Genomic DNA, 10177 nt, shown 5'->3' with positions numbered 1-10177 from the left:
CATCACAGTACCTCCCCGTTAAAGAAAATTTTGTCCCGAAATTTTGACAGAGGTCGTCATGGTTGATCGTAAGAATATTTTTATGAAGAATATAAGCTGAAATTTAGAGTTTTATCACCATTGAGTAATATGGATAAAAAAAATTCGATTACTCGAAGCGTATGAGAGGATCTATCGTAAAAGAGTGAAATGATAAAATCAAAGATTCGTCTTAACTCTTGACGTAGTCACGGTTGATTTCCGGAATTTAAGGAATTTAAAGAAAATCTTCATAATATATATAAGATTTGATTCTTCGGTAATTAAGGAAATCAGAATTTTCTTTGATTATATGCGTAATCTACCTCAATTGCTATGTCTGATATTTCACTATAAATTAACCTCTTCAATTTCATTATTTTCATCACTCCTATAATTTCTTCCTTAAGTCATATCTCCAAAAGATTCTGAAAATGCTAAATCCAGTTCCGATCCTTGATATTTTCCTGGCTATCGTATCTTTCATTCTTCTTTTTCATCTGCCACCGGAGGAATTTATTTTCTTCTACTATTACCTTGGGGTTATAATATTTTTAATTCTCCTGTATCTTTACGTTGCAATACGTATTGATATACACGGTTTGTAATTTCTATGTTGTCATCGTGCTTATATTTTCCCTTATTTTCTAGGGCTCCATGCTTTTGTTTTTCTTCCCGACTTTAAGTGAAGCGATCAAGTCGTCTCGGATTTGTAGACTAAATCTTTGAATTTAGAATGAACATGACTAATGTTCTAAGAAGAAAATGGTAGTAGCACGATCTGATTTGTTAAATTACCAGAAAATCACAGAAAAGATAGAAATATCAAGAAAATATCTTCTTAATATGTTTAGAGGTTAAGTAGAATGAAAGACTCGTGTAATATGGCACATGATGAAGGTATGGTCTGTGAACCATCATCACGTTCCATTAGAAATTCTAGCATGACTTACTGTAATATAACCACGTTGACCAGACATCATTATATTATACTAACTCATGCTTCAATTCCCAACACTTCTCCAAAAACATTCATAATTTATACTCGAAGGTTTCAGAAGTTTAGAAACTAAAGCAGTTTCCCTTATGATGTAACACAGATAGCGGGAAGAGATAAATAATTTCAGACAAGAATAGTCATGAAAATATCTTCTGATATATCGAGGATATTTATACTGAAAGATGCGATGATATCTTAGAATTCAAATTCAAAGGATGATGAAGAAAAAAAATAAATAAAAATTTCTGCAAAAATTTAGAATATGTAAGGAGCAAGGGATTCGCTAAAGATTTCAGCAGGTACTGAATCATCTGGATTCTTTGAAGGCAGGTTTAGTCTTTGTAATTTGTCCACAGCCTCCTTCATGGTTTGCGCAATCTGTTTTTCAGTTTCAAACTTTCTCATTTTCTGAGCTTTTTCAACCCACTATTCTTTATCATCAAACTTTCGACTGTTAAGGTTGTTTACAGTTTTTGCTGCTTCATTAGCTTTTTCAAAATTCTGATAGCTGATTCGTAAACTGGGGTTCTTTTCAGAATTTCATAATTGAAGTACATAAGTTTAGGAGGTAGATGTTATATGTATATATATATATATATATATATATATATATATATATATATATATATATATATATATATATATAACTATTGATGCTGCGAAATTCGAATATGATGATTGATGCTTCCTGATATTTGGTATGGCAATTATCATTAGAAGATGCAGATGAGTACATGATAGGGTTTAAATAAATAAATATAGTGATTTTTCGGAGAGACTTAAGTCACGGAGTAATGAAGTTGTTGGTACGTTTACTGTTAATGTGGTGGAATATAAAAGGTTTCCCGGTAACAAAAATGTATATATCAAGGTTATAATAAGCTAATCTGAAAAGTCGAAGTTGACTGATTGGATATGCGATCAAACTGAATACTTTGAAAAAGGATTGCAAGGTTATTTTCGGTAATAACAATGTCAAAGGATCTAGTGCAGATACGGTTTAAATTGATACTTAGTTTTCGAGAGTTTTCCAGGTGCATGACTATATGCATAAGTCTTTCTTTTTGTAGATAACGCGTAGTTGGATCATCCTCTCGATTGTTTCTTAATTGAGGTGTTTTCAAGAATCATGAAGGGTTTAAACGCAGATTGTAATTGTCAATATACATATGATGTTCTAGAATTTTGAATGATACAAATATTTTTCTGGGTTTTATGAAGAAAAGTGATGTTTTAGTACAGTTTTGAAGTCAAAGTATAGTTTTGAAAGATGTAGGAATCTAAGAGTGATGTTATCTGTTATATCTTGACTTGGATTCTGATCTGTTAAAATCAGAATATGTAATTGAATTTGAACGAGAAAGGTTGTTCTGATTTCTATGAAAGAATGCATATCGTTGTGAAAGTAGTGAGTATAGTTTATTGATTATTGAATTATTAAAGAATGTACAGAGTAACATATTAATATGAAATTTAAATATTCTCTCGGGTATTACCTACCCGTTAAAAATTTCACAAATAATATTTTGTACAGAAGAATTTTTATTACAGTCTTTATGAAAATATATGTATGTATATTTTCTTCAGATGTAATACATATTTAATGAGTTAATGTTAAATTAAACTCATTTGATTTATTGTTGGACTATAAATGAATAATCCCTAAAACTTTAGAAATTACGTAATCTTCGCGGATTATTTCTTCAACGTTAATGAAATTATGAATCAATACTTCTTTATTCATTTTTATTGACATTTCTTGGTGAAGGATGTTGGTGCTCGTGGAATTCTTGTGAACTTCGCAAGGCATGAATGATGTTTTCTGGAAAGTTTCGAGTGCATCGAAAATGAAAGTGTAAAATCAAATATGTAATTGAGTAATACACTTGGTTTATTAGGAGATGGAATTCATTGAGTTGAAATAGAGATTGTAGTTAATGATGGTTAATACTCCATAACTCATTATTACAATATACCCATTGGTGATTGTGGTGTCGATATCGTCGGTGGTTATGGATCTTGCAGAGTTCGTGGTGCTGCAGATGTTGCTAGTGATATTGACTGTACTGCTGGTGATGCTTGCATACAAGTCTAGATTGTAAATCACGCACCATTCCTGTCAGGGTTTCCTTTCATCATTTTTATCCGCCCACTCATCGGATTTACGGTTAGAACTAGAATAAATAATCTCTAAAACTTTTAGAAACTACATATTCTCTGCGGAATATTTCTTCAGTGAAGTGATGAATCAATACTTCGTCGTTTATTGTTGTTGGTACTCCTTGGTATCTATGGTGCGTATGATGTTGATGCTCGAGGTACAGATTGTGATGTTGAGGCTTGTGGATGTTGTTGGTGGTGGTAATGGTGCTGTTGGTGCTGATGATGGTGGTGCTTGTAAATTTTGCACCATATTCTCCAAATCCACAACTCGAGCACGAAGCTCGTTGACTTCTTCCATTACTCCGGGATGATTGACGGTTCGAACGAGGGGATGAATAAAATTTAGAATTCTCGATATTATATAATCGTTGCGAGATATTATGGATATGAGGGTAAAAATGGTGTTTCGAACCGGTTCGCCGGTAAGTGCTTTAGGTTCTTCGCCGAGAGGGAAATTTGGTTGGTGGAAAGGATCGCCTTCTTCTTATCTCCATTGGTTAAGTCAACTACGAACCCATCCCCAATTCATCCTGAATTGATGATGGCTAATTGGTTGATCCATTCCGATCACACTGCTTTCAGAGCTCATGTAAAAATCCATATCGGAAGAGCTATCCGATTCTGAGGAACTCGAACTGGATGCAGGATCCATCTTGTATAATCAGGGAAATGATTTTTGATATGAAATAGATTATAGGACTTAGATTGGTATTCTTCAATACATAGATTACATATGTATATATAATACCAAAATCCCATAAATTACGGAGGAATCTTTGGAAGATGTCAGGCAAAGTTTGCAGTAACATATATGCTAAGATATGAATTATTTTGTACACAATCTATGCAATAAATGCAGGAAAACATGTTTAGACTTAAGAATGATAAGTATGTAATTTCCGACAAGAAATGATAAGTGAAATGCCCCGTCCTAATCCATCTGGACGAATCTTTAACAGTTGGTCCCATTGCAAGGTTCTGACCTCTATATGCCATAAACGACTCCATGTAATATGAGCAAATGCACAGCGGAAGATTTCTTTCATACCTGAGAATAAACATGCTTTAAAGTGTCAACCAAAAGGTTGGTGAGTTCATAAGTTTATCATAAAATAATAAAAATTCTGTAATGTTGATAGACCACAAGATTTAAATCCTGCATGGTACAAATGGGCTCGAATCCTATACCCACCTGTAATGTACATGCGATATCTTTTAAATACAATACACCTTTCTCGTGTACGAAATCATCTTTCATAAATCTTAGTAACCGTACACATATCTTGTGCACAAAAATAACATACACATAACCTGTGTATAAAATCATTCTCTCGATACATAACATTCATATCAATTGGTGGCAATTATCATGTCCACATAATTCAATGGTGGCAATTATCATATCCACATAATTCAACGGTGGCAATTATCATGTCCACATAATTCAATAATAATCCACAGAACTTCTGTCTGCATAATAATTCATTCAAGGAATGTTTTGCTTGTGTCTATCTCGTCAAACATTTATAAAAGCATTTCATGTATTCGCAGTTCAAAACATATTTCAAGAGCATTTAATAAAGCAGTTGTAAAAGCAGCGCATGTATTATCAGTCCCAAAAATGTAAAGAGTAAAAGGGAATCAAATGAACTCACCTACTGTATTTTGTAGTAAAAATACATATGATGACATTTAACAAGTGTAGGATTGGCCTCAGATTCACGAACCTATATCCAATATATATATTAAAACATATAATCGTAATCGAATAATTTCATTTTTATATCTTATTTATCTTTTGTATATATATATATATATATATATATATATATATTCAATTTGTATATATATTCAAATTACTTATTATCTATATAGTTGCATTAATATATATATATATATATATATATATATATATATATATATATATATATATATATATATATATATATATTCAATTTGTATATATATTCAAATTACTTATTATCTATATAGTTGCATTAATATATATATATATATATATATATATATATATATATATATATATATATATATATATATATATATATATATATATATATATCTGATTAGTATTATATATAAAATAGATATTAATTTGTTATATATCTATATCTATGTAAAAGTCATTAATATCATTAATACATACTTATTTTTATTGTACTTATAAATGTTTTTATATACATAATGTTTATTTGGTAACATAATATTAATAATAGTAATAAAAATTGTATCTGATTATAATGATAATATTAATAATAATAATACTAATAATATCTATAGCAAATTTTATTACTAATAAGAGTTAGGATATTAATTTTTAATAATATAATAATAATAATGATACTCATATTATTAATATTAATACATATAATTATCTAATGATATTGATCATAATGATAATGACAATAATAATACATAATGATAATACTAATAAATTTAGAATGATATTTATACTAATATTTATGAAACTAATAGTAACTTATATTATTTCCATAACAATAACAATAATATTCATAATTGTATTTAATATTGTGATAATAAATGATAATTCTTACAAATACACTTATATTAATAATATTACTATTAGTAATTATAATACATGTATCAATAACAATAATTAATAAGTACGAAAATAATAATAACATTGATAATAATAATAACAATAATAATAATAATAATAATAATAATAATAATAATAATAATAATAATGATAATAATAATAATAATGAAAATGATATTATAAATAATAATAAATATTAAACTACCTTAAAATGCTAAAAAGAGAGTAAACTGCCCGCGACGGGAATTGAACCCGCGACCTCTCACTTAAACTAAACACCTCTAACCATCCATCCGCTTCACTCATTTCTGTTTTGAATCCCGATTTATATTTACATAACCATTTCCTGTCTTATCCCTTTTCTTCTTCCAAATACAAAATCATTACTTCATTATGTTCATGTATCCCAATCATCATCCATCCTCGTCAATCTTATCCATCATCATCAAAATCGTGGACATCATCATCTTCATTCTTACCATAATACCATCATCATCTTCATAACCACGAAATCATCATCATCATTAAATCATTCTGTCGTCACCACCATCATCATATCATTATCATCCTTCATCGTCCTCATTTTCTCCCATCATCATCATTATTAACTCGTTTAATATCGTAATAGAGGTGGATACAGATCGAAAATAGTAGCAACGGTCTGTTGCTCGTGTATCAGAAACAGAAGAAGATGGTTTGCAAGGAGTGGACCCATAATATTATTGAACATGTCAAGGTCCAACATTTAATATTAACCCAACTTGCAAATCAAGTTCATAACCCATAACATCAACATAAAGTTTTGGTCCTACCTTCCTATTGCTTTTCGATTTCTATTTTTTTTTAGCACAAGTGGAGTTGTTTAAGTTTGGTAATTGTCGGCTCAAAAGAAAAAGGGAAAACAAAAACGCCTTTATCATCAAATAATACTTTTATCAAAGCAAGTGGTAGTAAGTAAGAGTGGTTTATGTTTCATCATATATCGTTTTCGCTTCATCACAATATCACCTTCCTTTCATTTATTCCTTTAATAGAAAAGAAAACGATAGTAAAAGATATGCGTAACAGTAGTGATGGTTTCACTATATTTGAACAGAATACATACATACATCTCAACGGTAGCAGGAGCTGTTTGGTTTAAAACATGAAGAGTGGAAGTAGCAGGTACAAGCGTTCGTTTATGGTGATTTGAAATAGGAAGAGATGCATCAGCGTAATTAGTAACAGTAATGGGTTTTGGTTGTTGTGTTCGAATGAAACAGAAAGGGAAACGAGGGAACTGAATTAGGAAATGTACAACAATAATTCTGAATAGAAACGTGGTGTTTTTTTCGACTTGAAAACAGAAACATGTAGACTGCAGTAACAGTAAAATATGATGACGGTTCACAGGTGGTTTGCTATGGTAATTTATGTTTGATAAGAGAAGAGGGTGAGAGAGTCGTTAGAGAGAGAAGAGAGTGTGGCGATTAATTGTGATGGTGGGTTAGTGATAGTGTTCGGTGGTTGATATGATGAAGGTGTTGACATGATTTATCAAGGTGGTTTACGAATGGGTTTTCTTAAATTTCATCCTTTTTCTTTCAATTTGCAGCATGTGATTGTTATAGTGTAACCAATTACACGATTTAATAGTAATATGGGATTGTAATTGATCTTTGATATGGACAGGAAACTATTCGCAGACAAGTGGTAGCCAGCTTTCAAAAATCGAATAGCAGAAAGAAAGAATAAAACAGATGTTGCCAAAATTTGTTACATGTATTTGATGGAGATGTAAAACTGAATTGGATTCCCTAAATCTTACGTATGATCTCATATGATATTTGATAATTGTAATTATATTAATAATAATAATATAATTAACAATAATAATATTAATATTATCAATTACTACTAAAATGATATTAATATTAGCAATAATAATGATTTTAATAATAAATTTAAATATAAAGATAATAATAATAAATATGATAATAATATCATTAATAATATCAAAAATAATATTAGTTATAATAATATTAATATTATATTATTTATGATAATAATACTATTAATAATAATAAAGTAACAACTTATTCATATCAAGTTTCGTATATATATATATATATATATATATATATGTATGTATATATATATATGTATATATATATATATATATTGAAACAAATAAATTTAGAGTATAAATTATACGTTTAATACTTTGTTAATGTTGACAACTTTATATTCGAAATCATTTATATTTAATATACTCTTTGTATAACAAATTTTAGTTAGTTAAAGTTATCCTTCATAGTAACTAAAATACACAATAGTTCGTTAATATATTTAATATAATTATTTACATATGTAATTATTTATATTTACATTTCTGTTTATAATTATAGGTTCGTGAATCGTCGAAACTAGTCGATGGGTAATTGAATCTATGTAAACAATTCAAAACTTTTGGAACTCAACATTACAGACTTTGCTTATCGTGCCGAAATAATATAAAGATTAAGTTTAAATTTGGTCGGAAATCTCCGGGTCGTCACAGTACCTACCCGTTAAAGAAATTTCGTCCCGAAATTTGATTGGGATGGTCATGGTTGACATTAAGTATATTTTCCTGGCGAATATTAGTTGATAAATAGAGTTTTATTACTATTGAGTAATATGGATAAGATAATTCGATTACTCTAAGAGTACGAATGAAGCTATCACTAAATAGTGAAATGGGAAAGACAAGTTTCATCATAACTTTTGACTAGTCATGGTTAAATTTAGGAAAATAAGGTTCGTCTTAACTTTTGACGTTGTCTCGATTGAATTCTGAAATTCAAGGGATTTAAGGAAAATCTTCGAAATCTAAAAGATTTGATTCTTCGGCGAATAAGGAAATTAAGATCTCTATAATTAAATACGATGATCTGTCTCGATTACTCTGTCTGATATTTCCATTATAAATTTACATTTTTCGTGCCAGTAGTCTTCACCACTTCCATACCCAATTTCCAAATTCAAAGGATTGTGAAAATACTTAATCCAGTTCTGATCCTTGTCCTTATCCTTACTATCGCAACAATCATTCTCCTTTTTTAACTTTCACCTGAGGAATCTATTTTCTTCTACTTCGCCCTTGGGGTTATAATGTTTTTAATTCTACCGTGTCTTTATGTTGCAATAAACATTGATATACACGGTTTGTAATTTATGTGTTTGTGATCGACTTTATATTTTCCTTTATTTTTCGGAGATCCATGCTCTTGTTTTCTCTTCCTGACTCCAAGTCAAGTGATTTATGGTCCAAAATTCGTAGATATAGAGTTTCGAATGATTATAATGTTCTAAGCAGGGTGGAACGTGATAGCACGATTTGATTTTCAAATTTATCAAAATTTCAGAAGATAGAACTGTCAAGAATACATTTTCTTGATATGTTCAGAAGTTAAGTAGAATGAAAGAGTTATGTAACATGGCACATGATAACGTTATGATCTGTGAATCATCACGTCCCATTAGAAACTCAGCATGACTTACTGTAATATAATCACGTTGATCAAGTGTCATTATATTATATTAACTCATGCTTCAGTTCAGTTCCCAACACTACTTCAGAATTAATTCATAGTTTACACTTAGCTTTTACACAAATTTTCAATATAATGTATTACAAATAGCACGAATAGGTATATAATTTCAGACGAGAATATTTATGAAAATATCTTCAGAAATATCGAAGATATTTATGATGATATTTTGAAATTTCTAAGTTCGATGGTTGATGAAGAAAGATTTTCCGTAAGATTTTAACATGACCTCGGAGCAAGATATTCTCTAAAGATTTCATCGGATCCAGAATTACCTGGATCCTTTAAATATAGGGTTTGGTCCTTGTATTGTCCTTGGTCTCCTTCGTGGTTAGCTCAATCCATTTTCCAGTTCCAACTTTTCTGAGCTTTTTCAACATACTATTCTTTATCATCAACTTTTGGCTGTTGAGGTCGTTTACAGTTTTTGTTGCTTCATTCAACTTTTCAAAATTCAGAGCATGAATTCGCAGACTGGGTGCTTTTCAGAATTTCAGAATGAAGGATCATAATTCTAAGAGATAAAGGTTATATGTATACATATAACTGTTAATGTGGGAACCTTGCGAGATTCACAATACAGATTTGCTGATTTCCGGTAATTGGTATGGCAGTTCTCGTTACAAGATGCGGATGAGTATATGATAGGGTTTCAATGAATAAATATAGTGATTTATCGAAGTGACTTTCGCCAAAGAGCAGTGAAGTTACTGGTACGTTTACTGTTAATGTAGTGGGATTTAAACAGTTCCCCGGTAACGAAGGCGAAAAGACAACGTATATATCAAGGTTATAATAAAGTTGTTTCGAACGAAAAGTCAAAGTTGACTTGTTGGAGCTGTGACA

The sequence above is a fragment of the Rutidosis leptorrhynchoides genome, chromosome 1, assembly GCF_046630445.1.
Source record: "Rutidosis leptorrhynchoides isolate AG116_Rl617_1_P2 chromosome 1, CSIRO_AGI_Rlap_v1, whole genome shotgun sequence".
NCBI lineage: Eukaryota > Viridiplantae > Streptophyta > Magnoliopsida > Asterales > Asteraceae > Rutidosis > Rutidosis leptorrhynchoides.
Note: the sequence above shows the minus strand (reverse complement) of the source record.